Here is a 23,562-nt window from a genome sequence, read left to right on the forward strand (position 1 = left end):
ACATGCTATCATGGTACCCGCAAATAGCCAAAAGTCAGCTAGCACTCCAGCATGTGAGCTGTTCTATATCCCAAAAACTGAAGACTTCAAATTTTAGGCCTGTATTACCAGCAATAGAAATTTCTCAGGCAAAAGGTATTGCAACAGCGAGGGTCAGCGACCCCTGACCCTCCTGGTATGTCGCTCCCCCTCCGCACAGCTCTGACTGTGTGCCCCTGCCCCAGCTGCCAGGATCTCGCCCGTAAGTGTGCTTCCTCCATTTCTGTGCCCCGATTTTTGCCTTCTGTACCACTGTTTTTCCCCCTTCCGTGCCCCGATTTTTGCCTTCTGTACCACTGTTTTTCTCCCCTTTTGTGCCCCATTTTGCTTTCTGTGCCCTCATTTCCCTCGCCGCTGTGCACCCTGCGGCCCCGCCCCCCCTGACTGCCCACTGCCCATTCGCTGATCCCGCCTCCCGCCTCCCAGCTGCTCCTCCCTCCCACCTCCCCATATATGCCGGATGTTGCGCGGCCGCGTCGCTGGCGCACCGAAGGCGCACCTAAGGCAAGCCTGTCTGCGCCCGTCCGTGCCTGGACTGCGCCCAGCGCCAGAAACCTTGGCCCCCGCACACACCACGACGCCCGCCTCCACTACGACTCCAGCACCCTCCACGCACTCAACGCCAGGCGATCTCCTGGCTGTCCCGAAACGCACCCAAGGACCCTTCTCCTGCCGGAACTGCAGCTTCACCAGCATACGGCCCGCCAACCCGCTCAACATGGAACCCAACTTCCTCAGATGTATCCTACTGAACACCCGCTCCGCCCGCAAACACACCATCGAACTCTGAGACCTACTCGACTCCACCTCCCCAGACGTCGCCTTCCTGACGGAGACCTGGATGATCCCCTCCTCGGCGCCCGACATTGCCATAGCCATCCCGGAAGGCTACAAGATCACCCGCAAGGACCGCATCAATGGAACAGGAGGAGGAATCGTCATCGTCCACAGGAACACTCTCAAAATCTCGACACACGCCGACGACACCCTCAGCACCGCCGAACACCTGCACTTTCAGATCCACACTGACCCTAACACCACCCTCAGAGGCACTCTCATCTACAGACCCCCCGGACCCCGACCGCAGTTCAGCGACTCCATCACCAACCTCGTCAGCACACACGCCTTTGCCTCCACGGACTACATCCTCCTCGGGGACCTGAACTTACACCTCGAGAACAACAACGACACCAACTCCTCCACCCTGATCGACAACCTCGGCAACCTCAGACTCAGACGGCTCGTCACAGCACCCACACACTCTGCCGGCCACACGCTTGACCCCATCTTCTCAGCAAGCACCCAGGTCTTCTTCGACAGCACCACCGAACTCCACTGGACCGACCACCGCTTCATCCACTTCACATTCTGGAAACCCATCCCTGACCCTCCTGGTAGGTCGCTCCCCCTCCGTACAGCTCCGCCTGTGTGCCCCTGCCCCAGCTGCCGCTGCTAGGATCTCGCCCGTAAGTGTGCTTCCTCCGTTTCTGTGCCCCGATTTTTGCCTTCTGTAGCACTGTTTTTCCCCCTTTTGTGCCCCGATTTTTGCCTTCTGTACCACTGTTTTTCCCCCCTTTTGTGCCCCATTATGCTTTCTGTGCCCTCGTTTCCCCTGCCGCTGTGCACCCTGCGGCCCCGCCCCCTCTGACTGCCCACTGACTCCTGCCTCCCGCCTCCCAGCTGCTGCTCCCTTCCACCTCCCCATATATGCAGGACGTTGCGCGGCCGCGTCGCTGGCGCGCCTAAGGCGCGCCTAAGGCAAGCCCGTCTGCGCCCGTCTGCGCCTGGACTGTGCCCAGCGCCAGGAACCCTGGCCCCTGCACACACCACGACACCCGCCTCCGCTACGACTCCAGCACCCTCCACGCACTCAACGCCGGGCGATCTCCTGGCCGTCCGGAAACACACCCAAGGACCCTTCTCCTGCCGGAACAGCAGCTTCACCAGCATCCGGCTTGCCAACCCGCCCAACATGGAAACCAACTTCCTCAGATGTATCCTGCTCAACAACCGCTCCGCCCGCAAACACGCCATCGAACTCTGGGACCTACTCGACTCCACCTCCCCAGACGTCGCCTTCCTGACGGAGACCTGGCTGATCCCCTCCTCGGCACCCGACATCGCCATAGCCATCCCGGAAGGCTGCAAGATCACCCGCAAGGACCGCACCAATGGAACAGGTGGAGGAATCATCATCGTCCACAGGAACACTCTCAAAATCTCGACACACGCCAACGACACCCTCAGCACGACGAACACCTGCACTTCCAGATCCACACCGACCCCAACACCACCCTCAGAGGCACTCTCATCTACAGACCCCCCGGACCCCGACCGCAGTTCAGCGACTCCATCACTGACCTCGTTAGCACACACGCCCTCACCTCCACGGACTACATCCTCCTCGAGGACCTGAACTTCCACCTCGAGAACAACAACAACCCCAACTCCTCCACCCTGATCGACAACCTCAGACTCAGACAGCTCGTCACAGCACCCACACACTCCGCCGGCCACACGCATGACCCCATCTTCTCAGCAAGCACCCACGTCTTCTTCGACCGCACCACCGAACTCCACTGGACCGACCACCGCTTCATCCATTTCACCTTCCAGAAATCCACCACATCCTGCAGATGCCTCGCCGCAGCTGGGGCAAGATCACCGAGGACCAACTAACGCTGCCCTCGCCCAGAGGCCACCCACAGACCCAACCGAACCCGATGCCGCAGCCCGCAGCCTCAAACAATGGATCAACGACTGCGCCAACACCCTCACCCTGCTCAAGTAACCCTCCAACACCCACACCAGCAAGAGAGACAGCTGGTTCACCGAAGACGTCCAGGCCTCCAAGCGAACCTACCGAAAACTAGAAAAAAACTGGACCCGCGAAAGAACACCGGAAAGCTACACAGCCCACAGGAATGCAACCCGCCGACATCACCAACTCAGCAGATCCGCCAAAAGGTCTGCCTTCAGAGACCGCATCAACAACAACGCACACAACAGCAAAGAGCTCTTCAGCATTGTGAAGGAACTCTCCAACCCCAGCTCCAGCACCAACGACATCCCACCGTCACAAGAACTGTGCGACTTGCTGGCCACCTTCTTCCACCGCAAGATCGCAGATATTCACGACAGCTTCGACGCCGTCACCACCCCGACAAAAGCCGACACAACTGCTCCCACAACCACCACCCACACCAACTGGCTGCTCGCCTGGACCAACACCAACGACAACGACACCATCAAGATCATGAACACCATCCACTCCGGATCCACGGAAGACCCCTGCCTACACCACATTTTCAACAAAGCCAGTAGGACCATCGCACCCCATCTTCAGGAAACCATCAACATCTCCTTCGAGATAGCGACCTTCCCAGAGAGCTGGAAGCAGGCAGAGATCAACGCCTTACTAAAGAAACCCAATGCAGACCCCAAGGACCTCAAGAACTTCCGACCCATCTCCCTGCTCCCGGCAAAGGTGATCGAAAAGGCCGTCAACAAACAACTGACCAGCTTCCTCAAAGAGAACAACATCCTGGACCCATCCCAGTCAGGGTTCCGCAGCAACCACAGCACCAAAACTGCCTTTATCGCCGCCACCGACGACATCAGGATCATGCTCGACAACAGTGGCCCTGATCCTCCTGGACCTGTCAGCCGCCTTCGACACAGTCTGCCACCACACACTAAGAGCACGCCTCCATGATGCCGGAATCCAAGAGAAGGCCCTGGACCACCTCCTTCCTCTCCGGAAGAACTCAGAGCGTCCACCTGCCCCTCTTCCGCTCCAAAGCCACCGAGATCATCTGCGGCGTATCCCAAGGCTCATCTCTCAGCCCGACGTTATTCAATGTCTACAGGGCACCACTCGCCCACGTCGCCCGACTACATGACCTAAACATCATCTCCTACGTCGACGACACCCAGCTGATCCTCTCTCTCACCAAGGACCCCCACACCGCCAAAACCAACCTCCACGAAAGAATGAAAGCCATCACCGACTGGATGAGGAACAGCCGACTGAAGCTGAACTCAGACAAGACGGAGGTCCTCTTCCACGGCTCCACCCCCTCGGCCTGGGACGACTCCTTGTGGCCGACGGCACCAGGAGCACCCCCTACACCCACCAACCACGCACGAAACCTAGGGGTCATCCTCGACTCCACACTCTCCATGACAAAGCAGATCAACGCCGTCTCCTCCTCCTGCGTCAACACCCTCCGCATGCTTCGCAGGATCTTCAAGTGGATCCCCACTGAAACTAGAAGGACTGTCACCCAGGCCCTCGTCAGCAGCAGACTGGACTACGGCAATGCACTCTACGCAGGAGCCCCGGCCAATCTCTTGAAACGACTCCAATGCATACAGAATGCTTCCGCTCGCCTGATCCTGGACATCCCCCGCCGCAGCCACATCACACCCCACCTGAAAGACCTGCACTGGCTCCCCATCAACAAGAGGATAACCTTCAAGCTCCTCATCCAGGCACACAAGGCACCCCATGACACCGGACCAGCGTACCTCAACAGCCGACTCAGCCTCTACACCCACCCCCGCCCGCCAGCTCCGCTAAAGAACGGTGATGGATTAAACCCAGATCAGTTGACTGGGGGTGAGTGCTTGCAATGTTCAACACTCCGTCGATGGAATGCCAGAAACCGGTCCTAGGAAGCTTGTTTCCAGTCCAGGGAAGACATGGCTTGGCAGTTTGGGCTGGACTGTTCCCATGAGGCACAGGGTCAGACTGATTTGCATATGGCCATGTCTGAACTGGGGTGGCAGAGTGGGCTAAAGAACGGTGATGGATTAAACCCAGATCAGTTGACTGGGGGTGAGTGCTTGCAATGTTCAACACTCCGTCCATCATTTCCTTTGGTTTTTGCTTTGTTTGCCATAAGTTGGCAGGGTATGCTCAGACGTGAGTCCCTTGCTCACTTTGCCACTGGATTCAAGCAAGCCTGGCTGAAGACGGCTGAAATGCCAGAAACCGGTCCTAGGAAGCTTGTTTCCGGTCCAGGGAAGACATGGCTTGGCAGTTTGGGCTGGACTGTTCCCATGAGGCACAGGGTCAGACTGATTTGCATATGGCCATGTCTGAACTGGGGTGGCAGAGTGGGCTAAAGAACGGTGATGGATTAAACCCAGATCAGTTGACTGGGGCTGAGTGCTTGCAATGTTCAACACTCCGTCCATCATTTCCTTTGGTTTTTTCAAAGAAATACTGTGACCATACGAATGAGCACTATTTATTCAGTTCTACTGACGGAGAGTTAACTGGCAGATTTCTGGATTTTAAGGAGCAAATTATTTGTGAGGATTTCTAAAATTGTATTGACCCACCAGAGGCCAGATCTTTGTACTTAAAATTCAGATATTGCCTTTCACCACTGAATGAGTTCCACAGCAGATGGGTGGGCTGTAATATTTCTCCAAACTGCCCTTCTTGTTTGGTTCACTCTGAATCATTGGATCGCTTTTTGTTCTTTTGCCCAAAATGTACTTCTACCAGGAAAGCCTGGCTAATCCTGATATGTTGCATCCTATTCCAGAGACATCTGAAGGATGCTATCGGAATTTTAAAGAGTGATAATACACACTGGCTAGTGTTTGCCTTGTCCTGATATTTGCTGTATGCCTAGTGGCTAAGGTGTAAAAAAAGGTAATAAATCCTAGGGATATGAACCTGATCCTAACTATAATGTTCCTGCAACCCTTTGTTTTTTTTGGTGAATTTCTAAGGTGTTTCAAATTCTATTTCCCCAACTATAACGTCCATGTAACCTATGATTTTTTTAATTGAAGTTTTAAGGTTTTCAAATTGTATTTTCTATCTGAAATGGCTCTATTGGTGTATTTTTAAAAGCTTGTATTTTCGTCAGTGGATTAATAAGTGTTTTTTTCTTTAAATTTTTTATATTTGCAACGACATCCCTATACCCGCGGTAATGTCGCAAAAGGTGCATGGTTTTGAGAAAGTCTTAAACATATATAGGCAGACTTTACTTAATGGCAGACACTTGTTGCTTGGTAGTGTAAGGTTAATATTTGCATTTTTTTCTTTACATTATTTATATTTGCAACAACGTACCTATACCCGCTGTGATGTCGTGAAAGGTGCATGGTTTTGAGGAAGTCTTAAACATATATATATACAGACTATACTTAATAGCAGACACTACTTGCTTAGTAATGGAGAGCTTATATTGCGTTTGTGTGATGGTTTTGTGAAAAAATGCCTTCAAAGTGATGGTTTATATATCCGCTGTGACTCTGTAGTCCGCAGCATCATCAGTAGTCGCGAAGTGCGCATGTTTTTTTAAAGCTCGGAGATACATACTTAGACATATTTTAATAAATATTGGACACAAGTTATTTATTGATATACTCTTTAAACCTAACTTTTGGAAGACTTTTTTCAACAAAAAGCCTCTTATTTGGTGTTTTGTGTGATAGCAGCGATGCCGGAAGTCGTGATGACGTCGGCAACCATAATAAACGTGTGTTTTTGGTAAAGTGTATACCACATATATACATATTACACAGTATTATACACATTTGGGCTTTAATATCAATCACTTAACATTCAAGTTTGACAACTTATTTTCAAACAAAATATTATTCTGTTCAATTTCCGGTCTTCGCGATGATGCTGATCATTAGCCGCGATGATCACGCCTATTCCATAAACTGAAAGCACATATATGCACACATATTACAGTAATTAAACACAAGGAGTTTATTACTGTACACTTCAAACTCATGTTTTTCTAATGTATCTCTAGAACAACCATCTCTATAATCTTTTTTTCAGTTTTTGCAGTGAGGCCAGATATCGCTATGATGTTAGTAATCGTGATCCCTGTGGTTTAGTTGCGAAAGCAAAAACCAAAAGCAGGAATTCCATAGCCACCACCACATAACTTCGTTTTAACTATACCATTAATTATAATCATCACAGTAGGTAACTCACTATATAAAAACTGTATAAAAACATTCATCAAAATCTCAATATCTCTATAACAATGCATATTAATGATTCACTTATATATTTCTTAATATTTCCACCAATATTCGCAACTACATTGATAGTCGTGATGTCCTTGTGATGATACAATGGGGCCATGCTGGCGGTCATGTCGCAAATATTGCGCACTATTAAAAAAATCTATTTTGGTAACATAACTTGTGTCACTAACACCCCCCAATTTCTCAACCATGGGGTCAGAGTATCTTTACCCTGACCCCTTATGTGGCCTTTCACAAAACTTTTCAGCCCCCGGAACCATTACCAATAGATAAAATGGAAGTTGTAACTTTCTGTTCAGGTTTAGTCCAGCCAATCAGAGCATTCCCATTGCATTCGAGATTCATCGCGAAACCACTGCAAAATATCCGATGCCAGAGATATCACTATAATTTGAAACCTAAATTTCTCAATGACTACTGAACGGATTTACACCAAATAAGCAAAAGGCACTTCCGTGAACTGACATGTACCTCCCTGCCAAATTTGGTGTTAGTCTGTTCAGTGGTTCGGGCTGTAGGTATGGCTAAAGGCTCCTTTAGGAATTACCATTACAAACAAAAACTTATTTTGCGGCCTAAGTTCTCGGTTCTCACTGCACGGATCACCACCAAACTTTTCATAACAATAGAACCCTCCTTTACACTTTTTTGTGAAAATTTCATGCAGATTGGTCAAATGATGCCAAAGCTATAGCCAAGTCAAAAAATACTTTCCCTAGGGAAACTAGGTCCTAACTATAACTACCTACTGGCAATCACCAGTATATATATATATATATATATATATATATATATATATATATATATATATATATATATATATATATATATATATATATATATATATATATATATATATATATATATATATATATATTACCTACTGGCGGTTGCCAGTAGGTAGTTATAGTTAGGACCACGTTTCCATAGGAAATCCGCAACATTCTATTTTGAATAACTTTGGCGCCGGTCGACGAATCCTCGCGAAGTTTTCAAAATAGGTGGGGCGCTACGCTCCGCTCCTACCCTGAAAGTCTCGGGGGGATTTGTCAAGTGGGGGCTGAGATAAAAGGGGGGTCCCAAAATGCGTTTTTCCCATGCATTTTTCCATAGGACCTTTAGACACAGCTACAGCCCGAACGGCTGAACAGAATTACTTGAAATTTGGCAGAGAGCTAGTCCTCAGGTCAAGGAAGTGCCTTTTGTAGGTTTGGTGTAAATCTGTTCAGTAGATTCTGAGAAAATAGCCTTTAAATCAATATATATATCTGAGCCAGCTTACAGTGCGCTTACCGTACGCGTACGGTGGCGTGCGCGAGCGCGATTCTGATTGGCTCTTAGATCTTAGTAAACATTCGAATCGGTCGAATTAACAAAGAATACATTTCAAAAAGATGCGCATAATATGTCCCCCATGTGCGCACGGTGCCACCCCGTGTGCAAATGGTGTCCGAAGGGCACCATTTATGCATGGCATATAACAACAATAAAATTAACAAAGAATACATTTCAAAAAGATGCGCATAATATGTGCGCACGGTGCGCGAAGCGCATCGTGCGTACATGGCCCATCCCGCATAATGTGGGCACGCGGTGCGCGCAGCGCACCGCGTGACCACCGTGTGTGCACGGCACTAACTGCGTAAAGTGGGCGCGCGGTGCGCGAAGCGCACCGCGTGCTCACTGTGCGCGCACGGTGCACGAAGCGCACCGTGCGCGCACAGAACGAACTGCGTTAACTGGGCGCGCAACGCCACGAATGGCGTAAAGTAACTTAGCATTTAAAAAACCTTGCAAATTCAGTGAAAAAACCATAGGTTTCACACATGTTATAGTTAGCTGTACATTTCACTCGTAAAAAACCAATGAAATTCCCCCGTTATAGTTAGTGCAGGCAACTATAACTCACGCGACCGCAATCTTCTGCTGATGACATATGTGTCTTTATGAAAAAAAAATATTTGTAATATATGTATAGCTAAAAATTAATGTTAGAAGACATGGGCAAATAAGTGTCTAAATACAGTATTAGCATCAGCAGAGGATTGCGGTCACGTGAGTTATAGTTGCCTGCACTAACTATAACGGGGGAATTTCATTGGTTTTTTACGAGTGAAATGTACAGCTAACTATAACATGTGTGAAACCTATGGTTTTTTCAGTGAATATATATATATATATATATATTACCTACTGGCGGTCGCCAGTAGGTAGTTATAGTTAGGACCTATTATCCATAGAAAATCTGCAACATTCTATTTAGAATAACTTTGATGCCGGTTGACGAATCTTTGCGAAATTTTCAAAACTCGTGGCCCGCTCCAGATCGCTCCTATCCTGAAAGTCTCGGGGTGATTCGTCAAGCGGGGGACGTAGAAAAAAGGGGAGTCCTAAAACGTGTTTTCCCCATGCAGTTTTCCATAGGGACCTTTAGTCGCAGATACAGCCTGAACTGCTGAAAGGAATTACACCAAATTTGGCAGAAAGGTAGACCTTAGACCTTAGTTCAGAGTCGTGCCTTTTGCTTAAATTGTGTAAATCCGTTCAGTAGTTCCTGAGAAAATCAAAAGTAAAATCACATATATATCTGGGCGGAGCCTAACCACACATCTCATCGTGAGATCTGATTTGCTGTCAGCACTTCATCCAAGAAGTGTTGGCAGCCATCTTGGGACCAATATACATGATAGCACCTCATTAAAAAGCATTGCATTTAATAGAAGGTTTTAAGACTTTAGTTACATTATAAATCATTTGTTGATGGTACCATACTCATTTTAGGAATTGTGGTGTGTTCTAAGGTGATTTTACCATGTGAAAAAGCCTTCTGCTGTGATATCATGAATCATGTTTGAGAGAAAACTATTTTCTCATGCTTTTCCCACAGAGATTTGGAAGGTGATCTATAAGCTAAACTGAGAGCATATTTTCTGTAAATTCACATTATCTTTCTCAGTCATGTGAGAATGAAGTCTGACATTCTCAGTAAAACATGTACATCCAACAAGGGCGGAGACTGTCAGTTGATTCCTTTGTGTTCTACTGCAGCTTCCCAGAGTGTTCTAAAGAACAACTAGAGCGCTAACAGTCCTACTTATAACAAACGTATTGCACTCCTGAAGCCATCTTGATTGGAATAAAGTGGTAACTTTTAAAACATTTAATTTAAAAAGGAACAAAATGAGGGGGTTCATTTTGCCATAGAAAGTATGATTAGTGCTGCAGAAAGAAAAATGAGGGCACATTTTGAGTGACTTCTCAAATCGTCTTCTATTTCATTAAAAAATTCTGACATGCAGACTGAAACATGCACTTTCAATACCAGCAGCAGACTTCCCTGGTGAGCAGTAGCTTTACTACAGTGATCTAATAAGCAACTAGAGTGCTAACATTCTGAATATATGGCAAATGTGTGACACATCTGAATGCCTTCTTGATGGAATCAAAGTAAAAAACTGAAAGTATTTCCTACTGAGGAGACTGTAGTAAATGAGGAAATTAGGAAACTTCATAACAAATAAGTCTCCCAAAATGGCCACCAGAGACAAAAGAGCCCAAATGTAGCCCAAATATAACCCAGATGTAGCCTAAGTATATCCCAAAGACAAAATGTCCCAGAGTGTTCTAACGAACAACTAGAGCTCTAACAGTCCTACTTATGACAAACGTATGGCACACCTGAAGCCATCTTGATTGGAATAAAGTAGTAACCCTTAAAACATTTAATTTACAAAGGAACAAAATGAGGGGGTTCATTTTGCCATAGAAAGTATGATTAGTGCTGCAGGAAGAAAAATTAGGGCACATTTTGAGTGACTTCTCAAATCCTCTTCTATTTCATAAAAAAATTCTGACATGCAGACTGAAACATGCACTTTCAATACCAGCAGCAGACTTCCCTGGTGAGCAGTAGCTTTACTACAGTGATCTAATAAGCAACTAGAGTGCTAACATTCTGAATTTATGGCAAATGTGTGACACATCTGAATGCCTTCTTGATGGAACCAAAATAAAAAAACTGAAAGTATTTCCTACTGAGGAGACTGCAGTAAATGAGGAAATTAGGAAACTTCATAACAAATAAATCTCCCAAGATGGCCACCAGAGACAAAAGAGCCCAAATGTAGCCCAAATATCACCCAGATGTAGCCCAAGTATAGCCCAATGACAGAATGTCCCAGAGTGTTCTTAAGAACAACTAGAGCGCTTACTGTATCACTTATGACAAAAGTATGGCACACCTGAAGCCATCTTGATTGGAATAAACTGGTAACACTTAAAACATTGAATTTAAAAAGGAACACAATGAGGGGGTTCATTTTGCCATAGAAATTATGATTAGTGCTGAAGAAAGAAAAATTAGGGCACATTTTGAGTGACTTCTCAAATCCTCTTCTATTTCATTAAAGAATTCTGATATGCAGACTGAAACAAGCACTTTTAATACCAGCAGCAGACTTCCGTGGTGAGCAGTAGCTTTACTACAGTGATCTAATGAGCAACTAGAGTGCTAACATTCAGAATTTATGGCAAATGTGTGACATATCTGAATACCTTCTTGATGGAACCAAAGTAAAAAACTGAAAGCATTTCCTACGGAGGAGACTGCAGTAAATGAGGAAATTAGGAAACTTCATAACAAATAAATCTCCCAAGATGGCCACCAGAGACAAAAGAGCCCAAATGCAGCACAAATACAACCCAGATGTAGCCCACATGTAGCCCAATGACAGAAGTATGCAAAACACTTATTTTGTGTGTATTTGCAGTTTTAGATAGTGCAGACTTGTCAGGTATTGGAGTGCTTTACATGCGCATTGGTTACATCACACAAGATCAAATTCATTTTGGTTGTAGACATGGGGAGATTAAGTGATTTGACTAGAATCACAGAATGTTGAGCTGAAGCAGAAACTCCAACCTGGTTCCCCAGTTGCAAAGTCTGCAGCTCTGGAAGTAACACCACATCCTCTCCCCTAGGTGCAACATTTAATTAAGTGGTCAACTGGATAAAAAAACATAAAGATTACAAATAATTTAAAAGTTCTTTGTCGCTATTTGAAAACTCAGAAAATATGTCCTCATTTTAGTTTTTTAGAGCACTAACCATAATTTTGATGCAAATAAGACCCTCTCATATATGTAATTTCTAAAGGAAATGCTCTAGGTATTACAGTTTTGATTACATCAAGATGACGTCAGGCGTTCCACACTTTTGTAATAAATAAAGAATGTTAGCAATCTAGTTGTTCCTTGGGATACTGTTGAGAGGCAGAGGCCAGGAGCACGGACTCTGAAAATTGAAGGCAGGTAGGAGAGTGCAGAGGCAACAATTTGACCACACTGGGCAGGCAGGAAGGGCAGTGGCAGCACAACAGACTATAGAGGGCAGTGGAAAGGGGGGCAGGGGCAACAAACCAACAATACAGGACTGGCAAGAGAGGCTGTGGCAATATAATAGACCACTGTGGGCAGAAGGAAGAGACAGTGATAGTACAACCATACATGCCAACAGACCCGTTTCAGCCAGGAAACGTCCAATGTTTTTAAGCTAAAAATGGGCTTTATTTGATCTGTCTCCTGTCTACAATCTCCTCTTTTTCAATGTAACTCAAAGGGGAAAATCAATACCCCAGTTTTTTTTCTAAATCTCCCTCTTACCAAGTTCAAAATGTTCGCAAGTATGGTACATTGGATCATGGTAGGCAGGAGGAATTGTTGTAGGGACATGGACTCGGATAACAGAGGACAGGAGGGACATGGAGAGGTGCACCAAACTGACCCTACAGGGCAGGCATCAGGGTTTTCAGCAGCACAATACACCACACAGGGCATGCGGGACGGGAGTGCAGCACAACAATCCATAGAAAGCAATAGGGAGGGGACAGGACCATGCACATGGACAACAGAGAACAGAGGGGAAAGAGGCAATGGTAGCTAGCTGACCATACTGGACAGACAGGAGAGAAAGCTGCAGCATAACAGACCATAAAGGGCAGGAGGGACGGATCAGGGGCATTACAATGGAACAGACAAGCCAGGAAGGAGGGAATTGGGGTCTGCACATGGAAACAGAGGGCTGGGGGCAAGGGGGCAGGGCAGGAGCAGCAAGATGACCATGGAGGTCAGGCAGGATGGGCACTAGAAACAAGATCGGAAAGTGGTGCCCTTGTGTTCCCACTAGAAACAAGACACACATTGGAGAGCAACAATGAGACAATGATGGCATACACACAGACCATGGAGGGAAGGTGGGAGGGGTCAGGGGCAGCTAGCTGACCACACAGGGAAGGTGGGAGGGGCCATGGCAGCACAGAAGACCATGCATGGCAAGCGGGAGGGTTAGTGGCAGCACAATGGCAATGATGGGCAAGAATGAGGGTGCAGGGGCATGCACAAAGGACCATGGAGGATTGAAGCGAGGGTCAGGACCTGGGCACAGACAAGAGAGTTCAGGGGAAAGGGCCTCACAACAGACCGCGCGGGGCAGGCAGGAGGAGCAGTTGCAGCACAACAGATCAGGGAGGCCAGAAGGGTGTGGCAGTAAAATGGACCATGGAGGACAGGAGGAAGGGGATAGGGGCATGGCATGTGGACAGGCAGGGTGGAGGTGACAGGGACACGTTACAGTCATCTGAAAATGTTAGGCAGGTGGGAGGGTAGTGGCAGCTCAACAGAACACTCAAAGTAGATAGGAGTTGCAGGTCCATGGAACATGGTGGGCAAAAAGGATGGAGCAGGGGCATGCACAAAGACATCGGAGGGCAGGGGGAAGGAGAATAGGGGCAGAAAGCTAAGCAAAGAGGCTAAGCAGGAGGTCAATGATGGGCCATAGAATTTGGCAATGGAGGGCAGGAGGAGTGGACTGGTGCATCATGGTAAATGGAGGGCAGTGGCAGCACATCAGACCATGCATGGCAGGAGAGAGGAGGCTAGTCCATGGAATCAGACAACAGAGGATGGGGAGGAGGTGGATGGGGCAGCAAGCTAACTGTTCAGAGAAGGTGGGTATTAGGAACTTTATTGTTTTTAAAATGTGTGTCTGTGCGAACTACTTAAAATATGAACAAGTATGCAGCATAATCTCACTTTTATTCAGGAAGAAGAGGACATTTGTGACTGTGACTCCGGGCTCACTTGGCAGAAACACCCCCTGACCCTCCACCCCCCATCACAAAATGTAATGCCCTAGAAAAGGGTAGGTGGACGCAGTGTTATATAGAACATAGTCCTGAGAGCACGATTGAAAATGAAAACTAGATATAGTATATGGTATAAACTATGCACCAAAAAGTGTGATATAAGATGAACTGGGGTGTGAAATATAATATGCAATACATTGTGCGCAATGACAGACTCATTGGAGAGCGCGAGATAGCACAGGCACTAGCGCGTGCTATGCGAGATGCGCCTTGGAGTGTAATATGCACAGGGCAGTGTTGTGTAACCTAACTAGTCTCTAAAGTTGTAATATAAAATATGTGCTGGGGAGTGTAACGTTGCATATGCACTGTGACAAAGATATGGATCCCAGATTGTAATATGTATGGCATAGCGCTGTGCGTTATAACCTAGGCATCAAGGAAGGCACGTTAGATGGGGCAATATAACCCGTGCGAAGGCAAGTGTGGCATGACACATTCACGGGGTGGTGTTACAGTGCACATGGGCTAGAGAGATGGTCATAGCATACGCACTAGCTGGTGGAATACAACACAGAGGTGTGTGGCACTCGGCGGGCACTGGTGCATTGGGCTCAGCCAGGAGCACGCTGTGACTCTCAAGTGAGGTTCGTCTCCTTTCCAGAGAGTTAAATAAAAAGTATTACACATCCGGCGCCCCCTGGCCAGTTGTAAGTTGGGAAATTAATTCCCCTTCAATACTGAGGTTCCCTGAGGGCCAACTAGCCCAACAGGTATCTCCAGTATGCGCCAGGGAGCTGCGTTGCAGACAGGTGTTCTGAGGCCTCGCCCCTTTTTACACCTCTATGCAACGCAGCTCTGTGGCGCTTACTGGAGGTACCTAGTGGGCTAGTTTGACCCTAGGGACCCTTAGGATTCAAGGGGACTTAATCTCTCAATTTAGAACCGCCACAGGGCGTGTTTACACAGTGGGGAAGGGAGGGGAAGGGGCCTGAGGTGACGTGTGCAAACACGCCCTATGGCACGTTTTAAGTTGGGGAAATAATTCCCTTACAATCCTGAGGGCCCCTGGGGGCTAACTAGCCCACCAGGTGTTTCCAGTAAGCGCCACAGAGCTGCGTTGCAGAGAGGTGGTCCAGGCCGTGCCACTTTTTGCACCTCTCTGCAACGCAGCTCTGTGGCGCTTACTGGAGGCACCTAGTGGGCTAGTTGGACCCTAGGGACCCTCAGGATTCAAATGAACTCAATCTCCCAACTAAAAATGGCCACAGGGCAAGTTTACACAGTGGTGAAGGGAGGGGACGGGGCCTGAGTTCACGTGTTCAAACAAACCCTGTGGCACATTTTAAGTTGGGGAAATAATTCCCCTTCAATCCTGAGGGACCATGGGGGCCAACTAGCCCACCAGGTGCTTCCAGTAAGCGCCAGTGCACTGCGTTGCAGAGAGGTGGTGTAGGCCGTGCCCCTTTTTACATCTCTCTGCAACGCAGCTCTGTGGCTCTTACTGGAGGTACCTAGTGGTCTAGTTGGACCCTAGGGACCCTCAGGATTCTAGGAGACTTAATCTCCCAACTTAAAATGGCCACAGGGCGTGTTTACACAGTGGGGAAGGGAGGGGACGGGGCCTGAAGTGACGTGTGCAAACACGCCCTGTGGCGCGTTTTAAGAGGTAGTTTTAATCCCCTGCCCTATTATATACTAGGGGCTTACAGAGGAAGTCATGCTAATCACAGGGGGACCCCAACGCATAGTGTTCCCTAGTGTATGTAGGTGTTTTCACTGTATTCTGAGTGTCTTTTAACATAGCACTAGCTCTAGGACTGGTTAGTCAGACTCAGTTACCACCAGTATCCGTCTGAAAAAGTTGAGGGTACAGGATGATTTTGCAACAAGGCTTCTTTCTGCTCTTCTGTTTGTTCTTTCTGCATGTTATCCTTCTACCTGCACTTGTCTTCGTCTTTGAGGACTTCTGTTGCTTCTTTCTGCATTTCTTTTTTCTCTTTCTGTGTGTTTTTTCTTCTTTCTTCACATGTCCTATCTCTGCAGGCATAGTTAGAAATTAGCATTTAAAAAACCTTTGAAATTCACTGAAAAAACCATAGGTTTCAGGCACGTTATAGTTAGGAATTAGCATTTAAGAAACCTTAGAAATTCACTGAAAAAAATATAGGTTTCAGGGGTGTTATAGTTAGATGGACTTTTCACTCATAAAAAACCATTGAAATTCCCCCGTTATAGTTAGTTCAGCTAACTATAACTCGCGTGCCCGCAATGCACTGCTGATGACATCACATATTACATCACTCATGACATGGTCAGTGACATCACTCATGACATCACTGATGATATCTCAAATTACATCACTGATTACATCACTCATGACATCATCCCAGTGATAGGGTGGCAGACCTTCTCTCACCCTAATATAACCTTTGATACACACATACAAAAATAGAAACTAACATTTTCAAAACAATGGACATACCAATATCAGTTACAACAACCTATTCAGTAATTCTAAGATCCTCATACACATCCACTCATTCACCAACAGTCCTATACAGTCACTCATACATGTACTCACTCATCATATGTACTCATACACCTATACATCCTGTTACACAACGCCACTCATCCATAGAGTTACTCACACACATAGTCACTCATGCTAAGAAAGAATCAAACATCCATTTACTTGCATACACAGTTATACACACACCACCACACTTACTTCTACAAAAACTTACACATACTTAGTCTTTTAAACAATCACATAGAAACACATACTTATTCATCCAGGAACTCTTTCAATCCCTACTACACTCTTATTCTGAACATTACCACCACCAATTGTAGCTGTACTAGGGGAAACAGTTGCCTTAGGGCCAATGATGGCTGGAGTTGATTCTTTGGACTTGGTGCAGTCACTTGTCCAGTGAGTTTTCTGCTTACAGATTTTGCACCATGGTGTCTTTTGGCCTTTTCCTGTGTTTGGCTGTGAATCCCCACCCGAAGAAGATATTTGGGGGCCTTGTGAAGACTTCTGGTCTTTTCCCTTCTCCGCACCCTTGTCAGAGTTCTTAGGATCTTGCTTCTTGGGTTCACCACCTTGGTTCTGTACCTTCTGCCTCACCCTGGTTCTGACCCACTTGTCTACCTTCTTTCCCAATTCTTGGGGAGAAGTCAGATCTGAGTCCACCAGGTACCGGTGCAACAGCTGATTTTGACAGTTATTAAGGATCTACTCCCTCATAATCAATTGTACAATCCTTGGAAGTCGTGTACTTTGCTGCCAAGTAACCAACCCTCCAGAGCCTTCGTAGCACAATCTACAAAGTCTACCCAATCTTGATTCTGTGCCTTTTGGGTATCCCTGAACTTTAACCTGTATTGCTCAGTGGTTGGGCCAAACCCTTCAATCAAGTCACTCTTCAGACTGCTGTAATCATCTGCCTCCTCCTCTCTAACAGAGAGGAGCTTGTCTCTACCTTTGTCTGCAAAGGAGAGCCATAAGATTGCTGCCCATTGCTCCTGGGGGACCCTTTGAATTTTACAGGCCCTTTATAGTGCAGTTATCCATTTGTGAATGTCATCCCTACTCTGGTAGATAGGGACAATCTTATTCAGGTTTCTATGGTCATGAGACCTCTCCCTATCTCTAGGGATGTTGCTGCCACCATGGGACTCTAGTCCCAACTTTGTTCTAGCTCTGTAGAGCTCTAGGACCTCCTTATCTAGGGCTACCTGCTTTCTTCAGATTTCAAGCTGAGCTCCTCATACTTAAGCAGTCTCTCCCTCCCCTCCTGAGAGGGTTCCCTCCTATGAGAAGAGATAGAGGTCCCTATAGATGAACCACAATGGTTAGACTCCACTGAGGGAGATCTAGACCTTATAGGCCCACCACCAACTCTTCCAGGAAGGACAAAGAGGGGGCCAGTGTGGCCCTCCCCCTCATCTTCCAGGGGAGCTGGATTTTCTGGGTCAAGATCATTGTCATCTTCCTGGTCAGCATTAGAGGTCAGGTCATGGGGAATTTCACCCCTAGGCCCTTCCTCATGTGCTGTCCCACCCACTCTGCCGGCCCCTTCAGACCCTATAGGTCTTCTGAGATCATCCAGCCTGAGTACCTCTATGAGATGCTGGGTGGTTGGACTTTTGCCTGTCCTCAGTTTCCTAGCTGTGCATAATGCTCTCAGTTCCATGAATGGGAGGTTATCATACTTGGAAACTAGAAGCCCATTGGCTTCTGGCAGGGACCCACTGGTTCCTGGCCTTGAAGACATTACTAGTGAGGTGTGGTGTATTGCACTACCTACTCTATTGTGGCCTACTAAACTCTCTTGCGTTGTAGAAAGGGTGCTCTAAGCCCTAAACACACAACTCTACGTTCAGTAGAACCTACTGTATTCTAAAGCTTGTATTATGTGTACCTAGGGTACCCTTAGTGGTTTTCAGTTAGTCACTCAATTGGGATTATCAGGTAAAACAATAGCAAGCTGGAATCCCACACGCTGCACATCAATGTGAGAAGTAGGCCTGGTATATGCTGTCCACTAGTTATAGTGGGCACCCTGTACCAGTCCAAACAACCCCTTATTGGTTATAGGTTAAAGACAACCTTTATTGATAGCTATCCCAGTGGTGGCTATGGACAGCAGCCTTCAGGCTAAGTCTTGAAGAAATGTAAAGCAGCTTCTTTCACCAGTCTATAATCTCTTGATTGTATTAATGAAAGACAACCACACCAGGTATATATATAAAATATATGTATTTATTTCTAAACACACCCTCCTAGTCTCTTATGAGGCTAGAGGTCAAAACACATAAGTTACACTTCAAATATCGCAGTAATAAGCACTAATACACATCAGGCCCTAGGGGCGAGCAAACCATATACTAAAATAGTGGTATAAGAACCACGACTTAACTAGACACAAGGCCCAGAGCCTGTAGAATTGCTGGGACCCCAAGGAACCACCCAAGGCAGTGACACAGGGGACCCACGGGGGCCGTGTGCAGTGTGAGAACACAGCCGCGAGCTCCCGTTAGCTTCTATGGGTTAGATTTTGAAAGATTAGGGACACTTAGAAATGAGTCAGGAGCAAACCCTTTGGGACTTAGGATGTTCTAGGGCCAACACCCACGGGAGCACAAGAGTACTCGAGTTACCTCACCCAGGGAAGCCGGGTGCATAGGTGTCAAATGGTGTCGGGTCGTGTCGTCGATTTCAATGGGAGCTGGAAAAGAAGTGCTGATGCCGGGAAGATGCGAAGTGTCTGAAGAGATCCAAGCCTGGATCGAAGTCGAGAAGAACCTGAAAGCAGAGGGGACAGAGTCTGGGTCACTTGCCAGTGACCAGGAAGACGATAGGCGGATGCCAACCGATGTTGGGTGATTTCAGGTGAAGGAGGTGCTGCTTGACTCTTCAGCCACGAGGACCAGGAGGTGTCGAGGACAACCAGAAGCTGGATTCGAGCTGTCCCACAAAGGATGTTGAGTGCTGCAGTGTCGGTGCCCGGATTGGACACAACAAGCCTTGGCAACAGCAACCCACGCAGAAAGGAGAACGATGCTTCAGTGCAGACCAGCAAGGTCTGAGTTAACCCCTCAGGGACCCACCAGTTGACGGACCAGGGATAGTGAAGGGACCTCAAGAGGAAACACAAAATGGCAGCCCACGGGTCACTCGGGGTGACTAGGCCAACAATCTTCAGTGGATTCTCTGCTTAAGGGCGGGGCTACAAGTAAGCCCAAGCATGACTTTAAGAGACGTCGAGAAGTCAATGCACTTGCAAAAGTGCACGTTGATCAGGAGTTCCGGTTCCACGCTACTCACGTGGGCTGCAGGTCTCAGCTTTGCTGGGGACTCAGGTCGGCCTCTGAGATGTCTGGAAATCCTCTTCCTGGGCTGCAAATACTTCGGAGTCCGGCGGGAGCTTCGGAGATGCAGACTGTCAAAATGCTCCGTTGGTGCCTGCCAAGTAGGGGAATCACTCCTTGACCCCAAGGGAGATTTCTTCAATCCTCTAGTTTTTAGTAGAGTGTCAAAGTTCCAGGATTCAGCTTCAGAGTTTTGTCCAGGGATATCTAAAGTTCTGGTTACAGAGGTTCCTTACTTATACCTAAGTAAGGGGCTGGACTAGCTCTGGGGACCCACCTATGGGAGGGTTTGGAAAGAGGGGTGGCTTCACCCATTTACTTTGTCCAGTTTTACACCAGAGCAGGGGCTGGAAGCCCCTGAACCAGTTTGAGCTGGACTATGCACAGGGACACCAAATGTGCCCCCAGTGCAGGACTTCAAAGCGCTCAGAGAGTGCTCCCACCCAGCCCCAATACACATAAGCCTGTCTGGGAGGTGGTTACACCGTGACAGGAAACTTATTGTCCAGCCCTCCCCTGCCAGAGTTTTGGCCAGCAGTAGGAGGCCAGACCCGTGTCTGTGGCTGCAGCATCCATTTTGTGATGCCAGGGCTCTATTAGATTTCTACCGGGTATACCAGTATTGCCATGTCTCTCCCTCTAGAAGGGTGGGATCATATCCTCACATCAAGAACTGATGTGGGGGTATGATTCCAAGGTGTTTGACACCAAACACAACATTTTTCTGTGCAGCCAGTCCAAAGTTAGCATTAACCGTTTTAGATATAATGCACTTAAGAGTATATGTTCAGGCTGCAACACTGACAACCCCGGAGAAGAGATTCCGAAGGCTGCAGAGGGGCTCAGCTCATGCCTGGGCACCCTCTCACATATAACCAAGCACCCTGCCTTCAGGATTGATAAGGCGTGCCATAGGGCTGACTGATAGGTTACTATGTGCAGTGATAGGTGAGGTATAGTGTACCTATACCTCAGTAAAGGGTGTATGCACCACCTTACCCAGGTTGCAGTAGCAGAACTGTGGTGTCATTTTGCATGGCTTTCCAGGGGTGGCACAATACATGCTTCAGCCCCTGGTAGGACTCTGGGGTACCTATGCCCTGGGTACTTAGTATACCATATACAAGGGCCTCACAAGGGTACCCCAGAATCCAATCTGGAGTGTACCTAAAGTACATGCAATCAATTTAGAGAGGAAGCAGCTAGGCTGGGGCCCTGAATAACAGGGTACCAGCCAGACTAAAGTCAAAAAACAGGGAAACGCAAGCAAGAAGTGGGGGTAAACATGTGAAGCTGATCCTACTCTCCAACAATTAGCATTTAAAAAACCTTAGAAAGGCACTGAAAAAACCATAGGTTTCAGGGACGTTATAGTTAGTTGGACATTTCACTCGTACAAAACCAGAGAAATTCCACGGTAACAGTTAGTTCCGCTAACTATAACTGGCACACCAGCAATGCACTTCTGATGACGTCACATATTACATCATTCATGACATGGTCAGTGACATCACTGATGACATCTCAAATGAGGATATCTACATCCCTCTGGGACTACAGGTACCATAAGGCGAATGCGCAGACTCATTTGAGCATCCTATAGGGGGCGCGCAATAAAGGAAGTTCCTTGCCTGCAGTTCCGGACTGTGCATGTTCCTTTCCACTAACAGCCTCTGAGGAAGATTTGTGAAACGCGTCAGGCAGTGGTGGTTGGGCTGCTAAAGGCATCAGCAGTCCGGGGTTCCTGACGGATAAATGGGCTGCCGCTTGAGGCCCGTGTCCGCGCTCGAGTGCCTCTCAATTGTTTGAGCAAGCCAGAGCTAAATATAAATATATATATTATATATTCACAGAAAAAACCATAGGTTTCAGGGGTGTTATAGTTAGCTGGCCATTTCACTCGTACAAAACCATAGAAATTCCTCCATTATAGTTAGTTCTGCTAACTATAACTCGCGCGCCCGCAATGCACTGCTGATGATGTCACATATTGCATCATTCATGACATGGTCAGTGACATCACTGATGACATCTCAAATGACATCACTGATGACATCACTGATGACATCATCCAGTGAATGTGGTTTAGTTTGAAATTTAAATATGTATTATATATATACCAATCTGTATTGAAGATTGAGTGGATATATAACTGTCTGGATGGAGGATTTAGTAGCTGTCTGACTCTCTGTTTAAGTGAGTAATTAAAAGTGTCTCACTTAATACATGGATTAGTAACTAAACTATGTGAATGTGTGCAGCACTGTCTCTGTTGTTGTATACCATGCTGCATCAGTTGGTCACTAACTACATGAGTGTGCATATTAGTTATTGATTAGTTGGGTGAGTATTTGTATGGGACACTGAGTTTGTGTGTGGTTGGATGGGGTGTGTGTAACTCTATGCATAGATGTGTGAATGGTTGATTGACTAGGTGTATAGGTTTAAGAGATCATGTGGAAACAGTTGTTTGGGTGACTGAGTGTATTTATTTGTGTTTGGTGAGCGAATTTATGTTCTAGTTGTACATCTTCAACAAAGTAAAAAAAATAAACGGCATTGTATGTGAAAGTTGGTGTATATAAATAAGTATGTGTAAGAGTCAGTGATTGTGAGAGTAACTATATGAATGAGTGTATAATTGTAATGGTGATGTTTTTAACATATTAACTATGAGTTACTATGTGTTTGAATAAATGAGGTGTTGTTGGATAATTGTGTAAGTGAGTAAATGTAAGTGTGATTAAATTTTTTCATGAGTAAGATGACTGCATAACCAACTAAGATGACTGCTGATGTGTCAATGTCTATATATGTGTATAAGTGCATTTGATAGTGTTCTATTAATTAGTGACTGTATGTATAAATGATTCTGTTGTTGAATGGGTAGTTGTGTGTGTAGACTTAGGAATCAGTGAGTGGGTATGTAGTAACTGGTATTGGTGTGTCAATGGTTTCAAATATGGTACTCTGTATTTTACAGTGAGTGATGAAAGGTTATACTAGTGTATGATGAGGTGTATCAGATTGTCACGTGGATGATGTAATCAGTGATTTCATTTGAGATGTCATCAGTGATGTCATCAGTGACGTCACTGACCATGTCATGAATGATGCAATATGTGACATCATCAGCAGTGCATTGCGGGCGCGCGAGTTATAGTTAGCAGAATTAACTATAACGGAGGAATTTCTATGGTTTTGTACGAGTGAAATGGCCAGCTAACTATAACACCCCTGAAACCTATGTTTTTTTCTGTGAAATTCTAAGGTTTTTTAAATGCTAATTTCTAACTATAACGTCTCTGAAACCTATGGTTTTTTTCAGTGAATTTCAAAGATTTTAAATGCTTATTTCTGACTATAACATCTATGAAACCTATGTTTTTATTCAGTGAATTTCAAAGGTTTTTTAAATGCTAGTGTGATAGTAGTTATACCTATTTTTTGTACTGATTTTTTTTTC

Source organism: Triturus cristatus, chromosome 1_2 (assembly GCF_964204655.1).
Source record: "Triturus cristatus chromosome 1_2, aTriCri1.1, whole genome shotgun sequence".
Taxonomy (NCBI): Eukaryota; Metazoa; Chordata; class Amphibia; order Caudata; family Salamandridae; genus Triturus; species Triturus cristatus.